This window comes from Felis catus, chromosome C2 (genome assembly GCF_018350175.1).
Source record: "Felis catus isolate Fca126 chromosome C2, F.catus_Fca126_mat1.0, whole genome shotgun sequence".
In the NCBI taxonomy this organism is placed as follows: Eukaryota; Metazoa; Chordata; class Mammalia; order Carnivora; family Felidae; genus Felis; species Felis catus.
The window spans coordinates 27,966,652-27,988,137 of record NC_058376.1 but is presented as its reverse complement, the minus strand read 5'-3'; the positions used below and the strand labels follow the sequence as shown (position 1 = coordinate 27,988,137).

At 36.7% G+C, this 21,486-nt stretch overlaps 1 long non-coding RNA gene across 1 annotated transcript; it reads left to right on the top strand.

The window, feature by feature from the left end:
* The first annotated feature begins 1,600 nt into the window (after positions 1 to 1,600).
* LOC109491692 lies at positions 1,601 to 21,374 on the top strand. Its single transcript, XR_002145159.3, has 3 exons — positions 1,601 to 1,700; positions 20,914 to 20,949; positions 21,327 to 21,374. It is a non-coding gene; the product is annotated as an uncharacterized LOC109491692 (long non-coding RNA).
* Positions 21,375 to 21,486: the final 112 nt, after the last annotated feature.

Below are 21,486 nucleotides of genomic sequence, written 5' to 3'. Positions count from 1 at the left end.
ATAAAAATAGAATTTCAGTTGCAACATATAAAAACAAATTGATTTTGTAAAATAACATTAACATTAATTGGATATCCAGTAAATCTGACTGCTTTTGTTTGAAATATAAGAAAATTATGGTATTCTGGAATATGGTAGCTAGCTTCCTATTGGGGAAAAGTATAATTTGACCACGTGTGCTTAACATTTTTGGGAATTTTTATTCTCTTTAATTATCTCAATGTGGTTTCAAGCATTTAGGACTGCAAATCACATTAAGAAATAGCCAGAATTTGAACATGGTGTAATCATAATCATTATTTTTAGTCTAAATGCTTATGTAGTTAAAGGACTTATTCCTTGAGCAAGGATTTGTTAAAGAAGACTGTAGAGGCCACTTTTAGGCAAATAGGCTTGAGTGGACCGACCTCAAAATACCCAGTGGCCCTAACTGACCAATGGGCTACTTACATCTAGGCGCAGTTACCAAAGAAGGGAAAATTCCACATGTCGCCATACTTCCTCACATTCACTCTTTAGAAACAGCCCCCACGCACTGCCGGGTGGCAGAGAGCCTTTCCTTTGCTCTCCTGCCAGCGGATCCTTCACGGTGTATTCAATAAACTTCTTTCTCCTTTGCTCTGCCTCCGGTGAATTCTTTCCCCTCCCGCGCCGATGGCTTCCACCCCATCTTCACCCCACATTTGGGGACCCCCATCCGATCAGGAGAGACACCACATTTAGACACCACAAAGACTTCCTTGTAAGGTAAATGCTACCGCAAATTCAGAAATAATGTTTTTAATCGTGTATGAAGTTATTTTATTATGCGTATCAGATAACCACTATCCCATATTTCACCAACAGAAATACAAGAACATTATCTGAGCGGGAGTGTTCCTGTTGATCAGATATGTATGTGAAGCCGCCAAACTCTGGTATCAGGGATTGTGTTCTTCTGGCCACCTGGGGAAAGAAGCAGCCAGGAAAATCTGGCTGGGGCTGGAAGAAGACTAATGTACTAATATTTATTTATGAAAGGCTCATATATTCTGCTCTTCCAGGAACTATTACAGGAAGGGTTTCACTGCAGTGCACCCAAGGTGAAAACAGAAACTGCAATGTTTACTACATGGAAAAGCCACAACCTACCACTGAAGAAATGTCAAAGGTTTTCTCTTTGACTTAAAAAGAAAAAATTAAAACCAATTAATTATGATCTCACTTATTTGACAGTTAAGATAGAGAATTTTTAGCAAGATAATATGTCGTTACATAAGCAAATCTCTTCATAGGCAAAAAAAAACGGTTTGCTGATGTTTGTGAAAGTTAATCAAGATTCCACATAGACATTAGATTAATATTCGTATCCACTAGAAAGGGAAAGGTTCAGATAGTTTAATTTAACCCTTTTCATCTTCCAAAGAAGATTATTCATGTGAGTATCCTTGGTGAGCTCATTTTTTTATGCAAAAGAAGGCCAGCATGTAATCAAATGAAGGCTCTATGTAATCAAATGACCCATCAAATTAATTAGTAAGATTTTAATCCAGTGCAACTCGCATGCTAATTAACATGTCAAGTATGTACACACAAAATCTTCCCACACAAGTTATTGTGAAAAATCTTTACAAGTATGCATATATGGTTATAAGTGCATGATATGCCTCTGAAGCAACTACACAAGAACCTTCGAAGGAACAACGACCGTCTCCATCGAGGTAAGAAGTTGAGAAGTAGCTGAGAAGCGAGGAAGGCAGAAAAGGAAACTTTTTTTTTTTAGTTACATATATTTGGTATTTCTAGTTCTGTTCCATATGTATGTATATGAGCTATACAAAACAAATTTTTAAATATTTAAGCTTTGCACAAGACTTGACAAAAATGACAGAAAGGAGAAGGTGAAAGAGGCCAAGGAAAGAAAAGGGGTATGGGAAAAGATTTAAGAAGGATGAGAGAAGAGAAGTAGGGAAAGGAAAGCATTTATAGGGTTTTATTTCTGTAATACTACCCTGGGCTGAACCCCCCTACCCTTTCTTACTATCCTTCCCCCACAAAGTCTGGGTCCAGTTTGAGTTCTCTTTGTCTCTTGCCTGGTGGACAGATGCCTTTCTGTCTTCCCTGTTTCCAATGTTGTCTGCTCAAACCTACCCTCCACCCCACATGCCCTACATTATAACCTTTCAGTGGCTCTCTCTCTACCACCTGTAGGTTGTTCGCTGCCTGCCTCTCCATCTCTCTCATTTCTCCTACTTTGAATAAACTCTAGCAACCCTCAACCATTTATTTTTCCTTCAGCAGTATGTGCTAGTTTTATTCACCCTGCTATCATTCATGTGGTTCACAACACCTTAGAAAAAACATGCTATGTCCTCCCCTCCCATTTTTTAATGACATTGTTTTATGATTATCTGTCTACGTTACTGGTTTCCTCCATGGGCTGCGATATGCCTTATTCCTACTCGCATGATTAGGACCCATTATTTGATCTGGCATGTTCAATAAGTGCTGACTAACGGTGAAAAGGAGAGCACCCTCAACCTACCTCTATTACCCTAAGAAAGGCATTTTACGTGATAACTTTATTTGTTTGATATAAGAGCACAATATAACTAAAGAATGTATCTCTTCTGAGATTTTCCATTAGTTAGTGTTTATATTGTGCCTAGAACCCAAAGGTGCTGTTATCCATATCATAACATCATACTCTGGCTTCCTCACTTTTTTATTATGGAAACTTTGAAACATAATCAAAAGTAGAGAGAAAGGTTCCATGAGCCCCAGGTGTCAACATCTCGCCAATATTGCTTCATCTACCCTCCCTACCACATATGCTGAAAGCAAATTTCAATAATTCCTGTGAACACTTTATCATGCTTCTCCAACACATTCAGACTTTTTAACATAACGTTGATAACAATGACTGGCATTTATCCATGGTATTATAATCTGTCTGAAGATTTTGAATAATTGTGTGAAAAAATCTAAATTCCAAAATCACTTTGGTTAGGTTTAAATAACTGGTTTGGGGACATTTCTCTTGATAGTAATTGGCCAGGGTTTGGTGAAAGTCAACAGTCTGCATTCTTGCAAAGAGCCAAGGACTGTGTGTTCAGGTCAGGCCTGAAGGGGATTAAAGGAACTCCGATGTGGAAGTTTCAGACATCCTAGCTCTGCCGCTCAAAGGGATGTTGCTTGTCCCCCCACTCTCCTAGGCACTAAATTCCCACCTGCATTTCTTTTTCAGGAAATATTAGTCTTTTTACTTGAATTAGCAAAGATAAGCCCAGAGCAATAAAAACTGTTGTGTTTCAAAACTCTCATGCTTACTGTGATTGCCACAGCAATGATCCTTTTCTAAATATGTAAGTTATTTTAAATGGCTCAGGACACTCGGAGCCACTTTTAGTCCAATTCAGGAACTTTTTTTAAAAAACTTAGGTAAAATGGGTATATAAAGTTATATTAGCTTCAGGTATACAACATAATAATTTGATATTTTCATAAACTACAAAGAGACAGACCACAGGAAGTCTAGTTACCATCCCTTACTGTACAATTGACATCTTTTTTTTTAAATTTTTTTTTTCAACGTTTATTTATTTTTGGGACAGAGAGAGACAGAACATGAATGGGGGAGGGGCAGAGAGAGAGGGAGACACAGAATCGGAAACAGGCTCCAGGATCTGAGCCATCAGCCCAGGGCCTGACGCGGGGCTCGAACTCACGGACCGCGAGATCGCGACCTGGCTGAAGTCGGACGCTTAACCGACTGCGCCACCCAGGCGCCCCTTTTTTTTTTTTTTTTTTTTTTTTTTTTATACAATTGACATCTTTCACCTGTTCTTGCCTACTCTCAACTCCCTTCTTCTCTGGTAACCACCCTTTTGTTTTTCGTACTTAGGAATTTTGTTTTGTTTTGTTTTTTAAATTCCATCCATAAGTGGATTCATACGGTATTCATCTTTCTCTGTCTGACTTATTTCACTTAGCATAATACCCTCAATATTCATCCATGTTGTCACAAATGGCAAGATTTTCCTCTTCTTTATGGCTGAGTAGTGCCCCATTGTGGGTCTCTACCACATCTCTTTTATCTATTCATCTGTCGACACTCAGGTTGTTTCCATGTCTTGACTGTTGTAAGGAATGCTGCAATAAACATAGGGAGGCATAAGTCTTTTAAAAGTAATATCTTTATTTTTTTCAGATAAATATTCAGAGGTGGGATTGCTGGATCATATGCGAGTTCCATATTTAATTTTGTTGAGGAATCTCCATACTGTTTTCCACTGTGGCTGCACCAATTTACATTCTCACCAACAGTGCTCAAGGAGTCCCTTTTCCTCCATATCCTCACCAATGCTTGTTTTTTTCCTGTCTTTAAGGTTTTTTTTTTTTGATGTTTATTTATTTTTGAGAGAAAGAGAGCACAAGCAGGGGAGGGGCAGAAAAAGAGGGAGACAGAGAATCCAAAGCAGTCTCCAGGCTCTGAGCTGTCAGCACAGAGCCCAATGCGGGGCTCAAACCCACAAACTGTGAGATCATGACCTGAAACAAAGTCTGATGCTTAACTGATTGAGCCACCCAGGTGCCCCAGTTATTTCTTGTCTTTATGATACTAGCCATTCTGACAGGTTTGAGATGATATCTCATTGAGATTTTGATTTGCATTTCCCTGCTAATTAGTAATGTTGAGCATCTTTTTCACATGCCTGTTGGCCACTTACAGATCTTCTTTGGAAAAATATCTATTCAGATCCTCTGCCCATTTTTTGATCGGATTGTCTGTTCATTTGCTATTGAGGTATATCAGCTCTATATCTTTTGGATATCAGCCCTTTATTGGATATATGATTTGAAAATATCTTCTCACATTCAGATTACCTTTTTATTTTGTTGATGGTTTCCTTCACTGTGCAGGAGCTTTTTAGTTTGATGTAGTCTCGTGTGTTTATTTTTGCTTTTGTTGCCATTGCCTGTAGAATTAGAGCCAAAAAAAAAAAACATATTGCCAAGAGCTATGTCAAGGAGCTAAGTTCCTATGTTTTCTTCTAGGAGTTTTGTGGTTTTAGGTCTTACTTTCAAGTCTTTAATCCATTTTGAGTTGATTTTTATATATGGCATAAGAAAAGGGTCCAATTTTAGTTTTCTTTAAGTGACTGCATCCAGTTTTCCCAGCACCTTTTATTGAACAGATTATCCTTTCCCCATTGTATACTCTTGACTCCTTGTGGAAAATTATTGTCCTTATATACATGCACTTATTTCTGGGCTCTCTACTCTGTTCCATTGATCTATATGTCTGTTGTCTGCCAATACCCTATTGTGTGATTACTATAACTTTATAGTATAGTTTGAAAGCAGGGAAGGTAATACTTGCAGCTTTGTTCTTCCTTCTCCAAATTGCTTTGGCTATTCAGGGTCTTTAGTGATTCCATACAAATTTTAAAATTATTTGTTATAGTTCTGTGAAAAATGTCATTGGAATTTTGATAAGGATTGCACCGAATTTATAGATTGCTTTGGATAGTATGGACATTTTAAAAAATTTTAATCTTCCAATCCATGAGCAGAAAATATCTTTCAATTTATTTGTATCTTCTTCAATTTCTTTAACCAATCCCTTACAGTTTTCAGTGTAGAGCTATTTTACCTCCTTGGTTAAATTTATTCCTAGGCATTTTATTCTTTTTCATGCCATTATAAATGAGATTATTTTCTTAATTTCTCTTTCTGATAGTTCATCAGTAGTATATAAAAATACAATCAATTTCTATATATCAATTTTTTATCCTACAGCTTTACTGAATTTATTTATTAATTCTAAGAGTTTTCAGGTAAGGTCTTTAGGATTGTCTATATCATTATGTCATTTGCAAATAGTGATAGTTTTACGTCTTTCTGTCCTATGCAGATGCCTTTTATTTCTTTTTCTTGCCTAATTACCACAGCCAGCACTTCCAGTACTATATTGAATAAAAGTGGTGAAACTGGGCATCCTTCTATTGTTCCTGATCTTAAAGGAAAAGGTTTCAGCTTTCCACTGTTGAGTGTGGGGTTTTCTGTGGGTTTGTCATATGTGACCTGTGTGATGTTGAGGAGTTTTTCCTCTATCCTCACATTTTGAGTGGTTTTATCATAAATGGATGTTGAATTTTGTCAACCACTTCTTCTACATCTCTTGAGATGATTATATGGTTTTTATCTTTCTTTTCATTAATGTGATGTATCACATTAAATTATCTGTAGATGTTGAACCATCTTTGCATCTCTGGAATAAATCCCACTTGATCATGGTGTATCATCCTTTGAATGGATTGTTGAATTCAGTTTTCTAATATTTTTGAAGATTTATACATCTATATTCATCAAAGACATAGGCCTATATATATTTTTTATTGTCCTTGTCTGGTTTTGGTAGCAGAATAGTGCTGACCTCATAAAATGAGTTTGGAAGGATTCCTTTTTCTTCAAATTTTTGTAAGAGTTTGCAAAGGACCAGAAGCTTTACAAAAAAAAAAAAAAGGAAAGTTTTTTTTTTTTAATTTATTTATTTACTTTGAGAGAGAGTGTGTGGGGGGAGGGGTAGAGAGAGAGGAAGAGAGAGAATCCCAATCAGGCTCGATACTGTCAGTGCTGACCCGACATGAGGTTAGATCTCACAAACCCTGATTGTGACCTGAACAGAAATCAAAACTCAGACGCTTAACCAACTGAACCACCCAGATGCTTCTCCAAAAGAAGAAAATTAAAGCCAATAAATCTAATTATGGACAACCTGCATCTTCAGCTAAGATAAATAAATAAACTTTCACTGAAGTGGTAAGAAATGTTACTGACCACAAACTCACTAAACAAAATACAAAATAATTTCCTAGTCTAGTAGTCAATGTCTACATCCCATTTAGGAGTAAGATGATGCCTAAGGTGATTTCATTGACTATTTAATGAGATACCTACCCAATTACAGAAGTAGTTGCTCAATTAATAAATAGGGCCAAATTAGTTGTTCCCTTCCTTTCTTTGTGAGTCAGCCATTTTAATTTTTGCCCCAATGGACTGCAAAGTTGGCCATGAAACAACACTTAATTATTTTACCTACTTCAATTACATAAATTTACCACTCAGTTATTCAGAATTAACCTGGAGAAAATTGGAGATTATGTCAGTCACAGTATAATGAGATATGTGCAGGTTTTTGGTAGTGGGGGCAGAGAGGAGAGGGCCGACACTTCAAAATTTACTTCTCTGTAGCTTTATAAGGCAGAGGTTACTGAAAACTCAAATCAATTCTCCAGTGACAATATACAGCGCCCAACATCTTTACATCTGTAAACATCTGTAACATCTTTACAACAGCTCTATCTTACAAAACATTACATAAGTAACTTGAGCATACAAAAATATTTCAGAGAGATTACAGAGGTACTAGCTGACATATGTTATCATGTCAAAGTGTATTCCAGCCACTCCTAAGATACAGAAGAGTCACATAAAAACATGCCTCATACATTACTAATGCTGCCAGATCTGGTAGGACTTGAGCACTGGAACTAATGTATTTTGACCAGGGTTAGCAATCCTCCACAATGAAATGGTACAAATCTTTACAAATTGCATCTCTTTATGCATACCCTTACCTAGTATTCGTGGTATATGCAAGCACAATATGGACTGTCTCAAGAAAACAAAGAAGGACCCCACCTTGGGATTCTAAAAGTAAACTAAACTCAGATGACTTTACCCTCTTGAATAGACACTAAAAAAAATCGTCTTAAAGTAACATGCATCTGGAATTACCCATTGAGTCTTCAGTGGTATTTCATTAGCAACTTCCCCTAGATTGAAATGTAATGTTTAGAAGTTACTGTGCTTTCTTGATTTTTTTTATTAATAATTATAGATCCCAACCATCAAAGGGCAGAAGAACATTAGGATCTTTTTTATGGTTCACGCATACTGTCAGTTTTTGTTTATTGGTGGGACTTGACATAATGTTAATGAAATAAATCCAGGCTTCCTGCCAGTCTTTTGCTTCTTGGAACAACAAAAATAAATGAAAGACATTTGTAGTAGGCATTCCTTTATATAAAACCGATGAGATGGTAGCATCATTGAAGCAGGGTTTTTCTTTTGTAAAGTTTATTTTTTTTATTTTGAGAGAGAGAGTGAGCATGGAGGAGGGGCAGAGAGAGAGAGAATGAGAATCCCAAGCAGGTGCAGAGCCTGATGCAGGGCTCAATCCCGTGGACGTTGAGATCATGACCTGAGCCGAAATCAAGAGTCAGCCACTTAACTGACTGAGCCCCCCCATACAGTGTTAGCATCTGAATTAACTCACTTGGCATTTCTTTTTAGTGTATTTATTTATTTTGAGAGAGAGAGAGAGAGAGAGAGAGAGCATGAGAGGGAAAGAAAGAGAATCCCAAATAGGCTCCTCACTGTCAGCATGGAGCCTGAGGCGGGGTTCAACCTCACAAACCTCAAGATCCTTAGGTTTCACCTAAGCTGAAACCAAGAGCTGGAGGCTTAACCACCCAGGCGCCCCTTGGCATTTTTCTTTTAATTTTAAAAAATGTTTTATTATTTATTTTTGAGGGAGACAGAGACAGAGCACAAGCAGGGGAGGGGCAGAGAGAAAGGGAGACAGAATCTGAAGCTGACTCCAGGCTCTGAGCTGTCAGCACACAGCCGGACACGGGGCTCGAACCCACAAACCATGAGATCATGACCTGAGCCAAAGTCAGATTCTTAACTGACTGAGCCACCCAGGTGCTCCATTGGCCTTTATTTTTTTATGCAATATTGTGATTATAGTCTCTCTTCTTAGTTTCTCACTTCACATATGCTTATGTAAAGTTCAGCAAGAACAGGCAATTGTTTCTAACTTAGAACATCAGAATGATAAAAACCGTAATATACAGTTAGAAATATTATTTTCTCCAAGGCAGAAAAACTTACTGGCAGAAACTCAAAAACTACATTTTCTTGGCTTTTGTCTTAAAGTAGAACTGACAGCCATGAGTTAAGGAAATAATTACGGGAAAGGATGCAGAGGAATATAACCCGAGAGAGAAGAGACATGTAATACCTATGAATTACAACTTTGTGTGGTCAGCATTTTTATTTGTAGAGATAGTCCGACTATGTATTATCTGTACATAAATAAATATGGTCACAGTACATGTAAAATATTTATAAATTATTTGTCAGGTGCAAGTACTTATTTATATTTGTTTTTTACTGCTCCAATCACTACACAATCAAAGCACTTTAAGGAAATTAAAAACACAAGTTAGTTCTAGCTGTATCTATAATAAATTCAGCTTCATAAAAATAATTAGTCCTGCATCTGAAATATAATTTTGGTGGATTGACTTCCTTTTCTAAATAATAAATATACGTAACCAGAGAAACGTTGTTTATAAGCATCCAGGGGAAGGTGGTAGATTACAACTGCATCATTTAATTTCTGTCCCATGGAATTTAACAAAGTGAGAAAAACAAAACAAAAAATAAATAAATAAAACCCAATCAAAAATGTTCACTCACAGCCACAAACAAGAACAAGAAAATAACATAATGCAATCTAATAAACTAACTACAAAGAAAGGTTTCCGGAGGGGAAGAAAAATGCCATATAAATGGTGGCAAGAAAATTCAATCTTTTTCTTTGGGTTGAACACTAGTGGAAAGTGCTCCAGGAGAAAAGTGGATGAAGTCAGGAGAAAGGAACTACAGAGGGCACCTCTGATAGAAGTAAAAGCTCCAGGGTTACACAGTGAAAGGATCTTGACCTACAGTATCTTCCACTAAGTAGAGTTACTCTAGAACAAAGCCAGGGCAGAGGGCAGAGAGTAGAGCCCTGAGTTCTAATAAAGATTCCATGACACTTCAACTGAGCTATCCCATGTGCATGACCACCTTCCCTCCTCCCAACCATCGGGCTACAGAAAATTGACCAGAACATGAAATATTCAGCTTTTAGATTCTAGCTTGGGAAAACAAAAAAGGATGAATCCAGAAAATGCAGTGCAGTGTTGGGCACTTTAATTTTTAAGGGAAATTAAGTATTAGAACCCAGCCATCCACATGTAAGCAAAATGAAAAGATAAGATTCCATCTCAAAAAAAAGTATGAATATATCGTTTAAAAGCGGAAGAAAATTCCTTGTGATTGTTGCACTCAGTGCAGCGACGAGAACACAATGATTCAGTGAGAACGCAAATTCGGTGAATCAGGCACTTAATGGCCAGTCTTTCTTCAAGCTCTAAGACCCACCATCATTCTGAAGGTCGGTACACCTGTGGATCAGCTCATCTTCAGTCCTCTCTGCATTTCGAGGCTGAATCAGCACTTGCCTCCACGATCTTCAATTCCAGTATTCTACTCCGATCACAACAACCCTATCCATCCAGTCTCCCACTGTTCTTAGTCTTCCACGTCCAGCCTCTACCTTTCTCCAGCTTATCATCCCCTCTCACTCTACCGTCCTTCCCTATCCAGTACAGATCTTAATCACCTATGATTAGGTGAGTCTATGATTCTAATCACCTCTTACCAACAACTCCATTCTCCTAGAAATGTTTGCTCTCTTGATTTCTGTGAGTCCACCTTTCCTTGGTTTTGCTTCCTGGGGTCTTCTGCACTAGAACATTCTCCTCCCATTATTCCTAGTGGGGAGTCTTGCCTCAGATTTCATCTTCTGCCCCTTCTTCCCTCTCCATATCTATTAGTTTCCTTTTGTTGCTATAACAAAATGATCACAAACTTAAAACATAAATTTATTCCTTTATGGTTAATGGAGGTCAGAAGTCCAAAACCAGTTTCACTGGGCTAAAGTCAAGGTGTTAGAAAGGCTGGTGTCTTCTGGATTTTCTGAGGGAAGAAATCAGTTTCCTTTCCTTTTCCAGTTTCTAGTGGCCACCTGTGTTTCTTACCTTGTTGTTCTTTCCTCCATCTTCAAAGAGCAATACTTCAACCTCTGTTTCAATAATCACATTGCTTCCTCTTGACTTTGATTCCTCCTGAGTCTGTCTTATAAGGAGCATTATATCAGGCCCACCAGATAACCCAGGATAATCTTAGTTTTATCTTAATCTTAAAGTATCCTAATTTAATCACATCTACAAAATCTCTTTTGCATTTAGCTAATAGTCACAGATTCCAGGGGTTAGGATGTAGATAAAAGTTGGAAAGGGAACATATTCGGAAAGTCATATAATTCATTATTCCTGAGGCAATTCCAAAGTCTTTTAACTATAATTCATATATTAAAGATTCTCTAAATTAGTTTCTACTGTTGAGGCTTTTCTGCTAAGCTACAGACCTACCTCTCCAATTCCTCCATGTCTAGTATTCCAGACACCTCGAACTCAAAATATCCAGATAGTTACCAGTCTAACTTTGTACCTTTTATATTAATAAAATTGTCCTCCTCTTTCTCATATATTTAAACTTCTCCTTCAATCTGCATCAATTTCACTAGAATGTAACCATAATTAAGGGACCCCTTCTTCCACTATACCTGCTTCCTCAAAAAAACCTTTCCAATGTCCTCTGACTAGGTTAAACTTCTCTATTTTACACTTTCTATAAACATTATAAGCATTATAAACCATCCCATCTATAGTGCTTAACACATTATAATTTTACACAGTTATATTTTATATAAATTTATTGGTGTGAATATTTTATCCATCTGTTTCTTCCACTAGACTATAAGCTCCATGAAGGAATAAACCATGACTGCTCTTACATAAAAGTGCATTTCACTAACTTTACACAGGTCCTGGATCATAGATGACCCTCAGCTGATACTTGTTAAATGAATGATTAAGTACCTGTACTCTGCCAGAAAATGTGCCAGATGTTTGAAAAAAACAATAAACCATGCAAACATAAGCAGATCCCACTATTTTTTAACCTTTCTTTTAGTAGTTTTGGGTTAATTTTGATTTGCAGGGAGGTTATTGAAGTTTATTATTGTAGTATTTTTCCCTAAAAAATTAGTGCATACAGGGGCGCCTGGGTGGCGCAGTCGGTTAAGCGTCCGACTTCAGCCAGGTCACGATCTCGCGGTCTGTGAGTTCGAGCCCCGTGTCGGGCTCTGGGCTGATGGCTCAGAGCCTGGACCCTGTTTCTGATTCTGTGTCTCCCTCTCTCTCTGCCCCTCCCCCGTTCATGCTCTGTCTCTCTCTGTCCCAAAAATAAATAAACGTTGAAAAAAAAATAAAAAAAAAATTAGTGCATACATAGGACTGGTATTTTTTTTTCCGATTGAATTTTCTTGCTAAAGAATGCAGATATAAGTTTCTTTCTATGTGACATGCAGAGATGGCCTTAGATTGGTAGATTGGGGCATCCTGGTGGTTCAGTTGGTTAAGTATCCAACTTTGGCTCGGGTCATGATCTTGCGGTTCGTGAGTTTGAGCCCCACAACGGACTCTGCACTAGTGCTGCAGGGCCTGCTTGGGATTGTCTCTCTCTCTTTCTCTCTCTCTCTCTCTCAATCTCTCTAAATAAATAAATAAATAAGTAAATAAATAAATACTTTAAAAAAGAGAAAAAAATGGCTTTAGAATGACTAAGGCAATTTTTGCTCCTTAGCCAACACTTCCATATTTTGAGGGAGAATGGACATTAAAGACAATGCTACTATAGTAAATACTATTGTTTCAAAATTTATGAATCCATAGCCTCAAGGGTGTAAGATTTCCCAGAGTTGGAGTGTGATAAGCAATCAAGACACCTGCCATTTTTTTGATGGTCACCTGACTTTGTGTTAGGAAACTGGGAAGAGAAAGATGATCTGATCATTACCCCACCTTCTGGTAACCCCCTAATTGTGACACAAGGTCTTCTAACTTGATTGTGTGGATAGCATGAGTACAAAGAAAAACAACAGCCCCTAACTTGTGTAGCTTTAACTCAAATAATGCTCAGGATTGTCACAAAAGAATGCAATCAGTCTTTTTCTATTAAGAATGATTGCTAAAAACTTTAACTTCCCATCTCCATTCATTCTTCTGAATAATTGAATACTTGGAAAATACAAGCAGAAAATTTCATTTATCATATTTGTATTGAAAATTAGTTAGTGGCAGATAAATTAGAGTAGGAAAGAGAAGGCAGACATCAAAAACTTCAGGAAGTCAGAAAGAACACGTTTCTGAAACCAGATTTCATGATATAGAAATGTCCTACATTGCAAATATGGTTATTTCTAATAATAAATCTGTCAGTGAAAGCAAGCAATAACATTTCCACAATATTTGCACAACCTTTATTTGCCTATTTTACACATATCAACTCTTTGAGTTCAGGGTATCCAATATCCTAAGTGGAAAATGGATCTACTGATTTATAATATGTTTTCTGTTTACGAGTACAATTCATCCTCGACTTCTCTAATACCTCAAGTACAATTCATAATCTTGAGGAGCTAGTGGCAAGTAACATATAAGAATCACATCTGAAAATCTCTACGTGTTCTGAACGGGGTCTTGCTAGAACTTCTGGCACCCAGCCAGCTATGGGATTTTTCATCTATATATAAGGCCTCCTAATTTTCTTCATTATTCAAGATGGTATACTTAAGGGCCTCTTCATCATTTCACTACAGCTTGGTATTTGAAGAACATGGTCAAGATTTATTTATTGGGAATGAGGAGTTGCTTGAACTTGACAGTAATGTAGGGTTTACTTCCCTCTTCCTACCTACTAGACTAAAAATTCAACAAATGGCCATTGTGTCTTCATTACAAAACTAGTCAAACCCTTTGTATTTTCTAGTTTGGCAGTAAGAGTTTACTCTAAGACCTGCTGCAGCTACCCATTGATAAATCCTGTTCTTTGAATTGGAGAAACTCACAAGGCTTGCGGGCACCTTTTTTTTTTTCAATGTCTAACGCATATGAACGTTTAAAGAACTTCGACTAAAGATAATAAGGTGATACTCTTTTTTTCCTGGCTTTTCAAATTGAAATTAATAAATGATGTCTTTAGTTGATTAAATCATAAAGCTAATTAATACCAAGGAGTTCCTGTGAAATTAGTCAGATTCCATAATTTGAAAGAAATTTGTATATGGGATAGCACAATTCAATATTCATAAAGGTTTTTTTTTTCTAAGACTAAAGAGATACCTGTTAATGGGTTTCCAAAAATAAAGAGATTCCGTAATTATCACTTAAACAACTCATTATCTATTTCAGAATTAGACCAGTCAAGTTCTTTATCATTTCTAATTCATATTTAGAGAAGAGAGTAGCCATGGTCACTCTTCTTTTCCTAAAATTGGCCCCCTACATCATATCACTTTTTCAAAGGTATGATGGAGTAAGCATGAAGGTTGTTTTTGCTTTTTCACAAAAGCCTTCACTTAAACTACCGAAGCCAGTACTGAATTTTTTTCAACTCTATTTTAGTCCTTTTCCCCCTGCTGCCACCTCATTGTTTTACAAGTAATGATAAATGTGATAATGAGTAATGACATCTATTCATGGAAAATGTGAAAGGTCTGAAGTTACAGTACTTTTCATTAGGAAAATGTGTCTCTAGCAGAGTCAGGCACTTTGACTTAATCAGCCCCGCTCCAGTTCGGTAAAGGAAATGAATTTTCCTTAAATTTCATAGAGTCTCTGTTTCTTCCTCCGCCTCCCACCACTTCAGTCCTATTAACTACACAAGATTTTTCACGGTAGTTTAAGTGTAAAGAAATGTTTCAACTCTTATTTTTATCCATTAAAATGCAAATGATGTAGGGTTTTCTGATTGTTTAATCCCCTGGGGGCTTTTGGATATGCAACATTGAGTACATGTTTTCAAAGTGCGTTCTTCTATATCCTTCATCCTCTCCCTTCCGATATGCAGGACACAGTGAATGATTAGTGTGAAGCCAGGAAAGCAAGATGTACGTAGAGATTTAAAATGACCTTGCTTTCTTGGTCTCCATTTGGGACTAGCGGTATGATGCACAGAGGCCATTTTAAAAACAGAAGCTGCACTTGTTATTTCTATAGTTCTTCCGAATCAGAAGTTCACACTATTGATCTCTAAACTGACATGAGTAGTATGTTATTTGAACTTCAGGTAAAAAACTACTACCTGTGAAATTAATGTAAGAAATATGATCCACCACAAAAATCTGTGGGTTTAGAAATACGGATTTTTGTCAGTTTGACTTGCAAAAAAAAAGGTGTTACATATTTATATATCAAGCATTTACTCTTCAAGATAGAATATATCTATATAATACCAACTATATATATATACATATATATATATAATGCTACCAAAATGAAATGTTAATGTCTACAAAAAGAATGAAATTAATTTATCTGTAACACAGAGTGGGTAAGAATTTTTTAAAAGATAATATATAGCGTTTTTATACTAATCAATCTGTGTATGTATATATATGATATACATACCCCTGTAGCTAATTCTAGATTTTTTTTAATACTGTAAACAAATAGACCATCTGGTATTATAAAACCTGTGTGTGCAGGAGTTTGTTCCTCTGAGATATATAATGTGTAGATTGCTGTATTTATAGCCCCTCCTTTTCCAACCATTGTGTTCTCAACCCATTTCTGTACATGCCCTTTATTTCCAAGTGACATTTTTAGTCATTCACAATAAAAAAATTATCTCACATATATATATATCATATATATATGATTTATTATTACTTACATGATATAGATAGATATATATTATTTATCTTTACTTATATAAGTACATATATAATATATAATAAATAATATATGTACTTACATCATATATATATATATATGTTTTCTCAGTCAGTTTCTTAACTTCCATTGAGTGATAGCAACATGACTTTTCTTTTAAAAAATTTTTTTTTCAGTTTATGTAGTTTTGAAAGAGAAACAGAGCATGAGCATGAGTGGAGTAGGGGCAGAGAGAGAGGGAGACACAGATCTAAAGCAGGCCCCAGGTTCTGAGCTGCCAGCACAGAGCCCAACGCAGGGCTCAGACTCACAAATTGTAAGATCATAACCTGAGCTGAAGTTAACCTCAGCTTAACTGACTGAGCCACCCAGGTGCCCCTCAACATACATTTTTAAGGTGACCTACCTTTATCCAAATATCCCTTTCTACAAACCCAAGGAGAAACACTACGCCATTCATCTTTACTATCTTCCCTTTCTCCTCTCTCTTCCAGGAATACTTACCACCCAGGCCACATATGTCACCTAGACTTGGTTTTCCTTAGCTCACTTTATGCTTCATGAAAATGTCCCTGTTTTGTGTCCCAGATCTTCAAGTTCTTAGTCAGTACTATAAACTAATCTACTTCCCACATTAATATTTGCATATATCTACACAGTATTCCATGTAATGTATAGAGGGAAGATGTTTAAAACCACAAACTCACTGTCATAGTAAGAAAGTAGGGCAGTCTGTGTATAAGATATTGGATTTAGTATCTTAATGAGCCCTTTTTTGGCTTCTTAAGTTGCCTGATATAATTAGCTTTCTGCACTTTCAGAAAGTAAGATCTGCTTTGAAATGTGGAAATTCAAGGAACATATTCCCAAATCAATGGCCATAGCCAAGCCAATAGGCATAGCAATTATGGCTCTTTGGGGGAAGATTGTATCAAATGTAGGTTCTTGGATCTGCCTAAAATATTTCCTTTTCCCTGATCTTGTTTTCAATTTAACGATTAACTGTCAAAAACAAAATAAAGTTCCCTTAAATTACTTTTGAGCATAATATTCGTCTTTTGATCCTAACAGGTAACACTCAAGCTGAACCGTTATCAACAAACCCCTCTTTGCTGATTTCTGGACCAGATTATAGGCAAGCTTCTCCATTTAGAACCATGCAACTATCTTGTAGTCACTTTATTTCCCAGGCAATAAATACTAATCTCAGCAAGCGTTTGCCTAAATAAGTTTGTGACCATTTGAAGACCCACTCTATAAATATCTCCACAACTCTCTGCCTGTTTAAAAATGACACTTCAGAGAAGGCTTTTGGTTCAATGAGTCTCTCAGTCCCAAAGCATTACTTCTTCTAGCTTTAAAATGCTTCCCTTCTTTTTGGATGGAGAGGATGGTAGGGTAGTTTCATTTCTGTGAGTCAAAAGATTTTTTTGGACCACTTGACAAAGTAACAATGCTGCTTTCCTGCCATCTCGCTGAAGAATTTTGCAAAAGGGTTGGAAAATTAAATTCTTTTTTTTTTTTTTTTTTTTTTAATTTTTTTTTTCAACGTTTATTTATTTTTGGGACAGAGAGAGACAGAGCATGAACGGGCGAGGGGCAGAGAGAGAGGGAGACACAGAATCGGAAACAGGCTCCAGGCTCCGAGCCATCAGCCCAGAGCCCGACGCGGGGCTCGAACTCACGGACCGCGAGATCGTGACCTGGCTGAAGTCGGACGCTCAACCGACTGCGCCACCCAGGCGCCCCTTAAATTCTTAATCTATAAAGATTCTTATTCAAATAAACGATTTGATTCAATAACACAAATTTAATTGCTCCTGGAGTTTGAAAAGCATTGTTTTTATAATATGGTAATTAATTTAAACTTGTTCATATTATAAGCCATCCAAAGATTTTAAGCAAAAACTAAATGGATCATATCTGTAAAAGTAACAACTGGCGTTGCATGTAAATTTAGTCTTAAAATTATAGTATATGCTTCAAATTAATAAACACTAAAGATTTACATAAAATTGCATAGTATTTTTTTTACTTATTCTCTTCCTTGTTTAACTCATCAATTCTGTTTTTTTCAGTAGCACACTTGAATGCCTATGTCATTTCATCATAAAAAGTAGGCTACATGGAACAAATAAGTAGAAAAAATTTCTGTTGTTCATACACAAGTCAGAGCTTTCATAATACATTAGAATCTGCTAGAAAAAAAATTATGTCTTTCCTATTAATAGGCCCAAAGATACAAGGATGAAGAAGAAGCTAAAGTTTCCTAAAAATTAGTTCTTATATCTTACACACCAAGAAATGTGATCCGATGCTCTATCACAGGAGATTCATAGAGGATTCATAACAGAGAGAGCCATAGAAAGCCAAGCACTTAAAAAAATTTAACTTGTCAAAATTTCAAAAGCCCTTCTGACACTTACCAGTGCCACAGAAATGATGCATCTACTGGCACTGTGCATTCGTAGTCTGAAGAAATACAGTAATACTACATGGATTTCTGATGTATTAAAAATTTCCCCTTTGCTAGGGTTTTAAGGCCAAGTGATACACATTAGGTTTGCCTGAGCTTGTAGCCCTAAAACTCTCCCGTCTATATTTAGTTATTTTTATATTATTCTACACTAAAAGCTAAGTTGCTTTTGTAATTGCTCACAATTCACTTTACTATGCACATATTATCTCTTTGAAAAAAAAACCCAGTATGGGCATACCTCAGGTTGGGATGGTATCTTTCATTTATTTGGCACTCTCCAACTGCATTGGAACCATCCAGTGCCTCTGGTACAGGCATCACAGTAGTTATCACAACTAAATCAGGAAACCAAGCCGCTAACTGGTTCTGTGACCCGGGGTCACTCATCTCACCTTCTGAGGCTTCCGCTGGTGCTTCTAAAATGAGGCGATTATACTTTTTCTAAGATACTTTCCAGGTATAAAATTCCATGGTTCTTTCCTTTTTTTTTTAATTTTTTGAAATGTTTCATTATTTATTTTTGAGAGAGAAAGAGCATGAACAGGGGAGGAGCAGAGAGAGAGGGAGACACAGAACCCGAAGCAGGTTCCAGGCTCCGGGCTGTCAGCACAGCTGTCAAGGCGGGGCTCGAACTCACAAACTGTGAGATCATGACCTGAGCCGAAGTTGGAAGCTTAACCAACTGAGCCACCGAGGCATTCCTAAAGTTCCATGGTTCTTAATTAAGGGAGCAAGCAGACGAAGGGAGTAATGGGAACACGTAGGAAGAAGTGGTGCCCAATTCAGAGCACTAGATGCCAAATCTTTGGCAAAACTATTCACGTGTTTGAAAAGCAGAGGGATGGTTGTGGAAAAGTCAGGAGAAACTAGAGAGAGATCCACTGTCTGAAGATAAAATGATGTGGATCCAGATTTGTGAGTCTGATGCTTTTCTTTACCGAATGCATTGTCTAACCATGCATAGCCTGGGTTGCAAGAATCCTCAAGTGTCAAAATTTAGTTAAGGCAAAACTTGCAAAACAGATGAAAATTAGGAAAACCCCTAGAAATAAGAAAACAACAGAATGGTGATTCTAATGTCTGAGCAACAGGGGGGTGGGCTGAAAAAGCAGCAGTGGGAAGACAAGGTAGATAGATACACAGCTGTATATCATGAAAAATTGGGGGGTGGAAAAAATTTGTAGGTTGATTCCCAGCAACTAAGCACCACCAGAAATAAAAGAAAACTCCCATCTTTGGAAGAATATAATGACTCTAGAGTTGCTGCAATGTATTATCTGTAATTTGCACGTTTTAACCCCAAATTCATCTATATACAAAAAAACCCCAAGAATGTATGAATTTATACTCAGGAAAAGGAGTCAGTCAACAAACAGACTCTGAGTGGTCTCAGATATTGGATTAACAGGCAAGGATTACAAGGTAGCTATTATAAATATGTTCAAAAATAATAAACATGGTTAAATAAGTAAAGGAAAATATCAATGAATAAACAGATAATCTATACAGAAATTCTAAAAAAAATATATGGTTATTAAAATGAAACATTTCCTAGATTGGCTTGATAGAAAAATTAGACATGGCAGAAGAAAGAAATAGTGAACCTGAAAATAAATCAGTATAAATCACGCACTTTAAAGAACAGAGACAAAAAAATATTAAAGAAAAATGAACAGTACCTCAGGATATGATCTATTCTGGAGAATGTTCTGTGTGCACTTGAGAAGAATGTGTATTCTGCTGCTAGTGAATGAAATGTTCTGTATATATGTTTGTTAGATCCATTTAGTCTGAAGTATGGTTCAAGTGCAGTATTTACTTATTTTTCTTGTCTGAATGATGTACCCATTGTTGAAAGTGGGTTATTGACGTCCTCTACTGTTATATTATTGTATACTTCTCCCTTCATAGCTCTTGGTATTTTTTGAATATATTTAGGTACTCCAATGTTGGACGCATATATATTTGTGATCATTACATCCTCTTGATGAATTGATCCCCCTATGATGAACCTCTTTGTCACTTGTTACTATTTTTGGCTTAAAGTCTATTTTGTCTGATATGAATATGGCTGCCCCTGCCCTCTTTGGGTTTCCCCTTGAATGGAATATCCTTTGCCATTCGTATGTGTGTCCTGAAAGCTACCTTTTGTGGGTAGCATACGGTCAGGTATTTTTTTAAAGTGCATCCAGCCACTTTATGTCTTATGATTGAATAATCCGATCCATTTATATTTAGCAAATTATTGATAGGTGAGGACTTACTAATGACATCTTATTAATTGTTTTCTGGATATTTTATAGTTCCCTTGTTCCTTTCTTCCTCTCTTGCTGCCCTCCTTTGTAGATTTTCTGCAGTTGTATGTTTTGATTCCCTTCCCTTTATCTTTTGTGAATCTATTACAGGTTTTTGCTTTGTGGTTTCCCTGAGGCTTACATAAAACATCTTATAAATTTAGCAGTCTATTATGTGCTGGTAACAACTTAACTTGCATTGCATACAAAAAATTTACACGTTTACTCCATCTTTTTATGTTTTTTATACCACAATTTACCTCTTTTCATATTGTGTACTTTTTAACAAATTATTGTCCTTGTAGTTATTTCTAATACTCTTACTCTTTAACCTTTGTACTAGAGTTGAGTGTTTAACATTCCGTCATATTACAGTATTAGAATGTTCTAAGTTTGACTTTACATGTACCATTACCAGTGTGTTGTACATCTTCATATTTTTTCATGTTACTAATTTCAGGAGATTCATGGATGAGATGTTCCCAGTGGCTCATAGGTAAGCTCTTTGATGGAGTCCATAATGCAATTAGTAGGATCCATATCCTTTTATGCCCCCCCAAGAGTCCTATCCATTGTTCTCCCAACCTTTTTCCACCCTCTAGTCATGTAGCTCAGGATTCGGTAATATCTAATGGGCAAGACAGAAATGAGCTCCTTTGGCAACATCTTGGGTAAGCAGGATATTCTTTCACATGCTCTCCCTTTCGCCTGTGGGACAAATCATGGGCCAAGAAAATCTCTCTTGGCTCTGAGATGTGTCACCCTGGGGAATGGGAAATTTAGGTAAAGTAGAACTATTCCTCTTGCCCTCTCCTATGTATCCAGACATACTTTTGTTTGTTTGTTTGTTTGTTTGTTTTGTTTTTACTTCAGCAATGTTCTGCAACTTCTCAGGAAACCTGGACTTCCACAAAGGCCCCCTTGTCCATGGGTGATTTTCTAAGACAGTTTTCCAGGAGTTCCTGGACAACAGCTGAAGGGCAAGAACTGTTCATAAATCACTACAGAGTCCACAACTAAGATATCCACAACG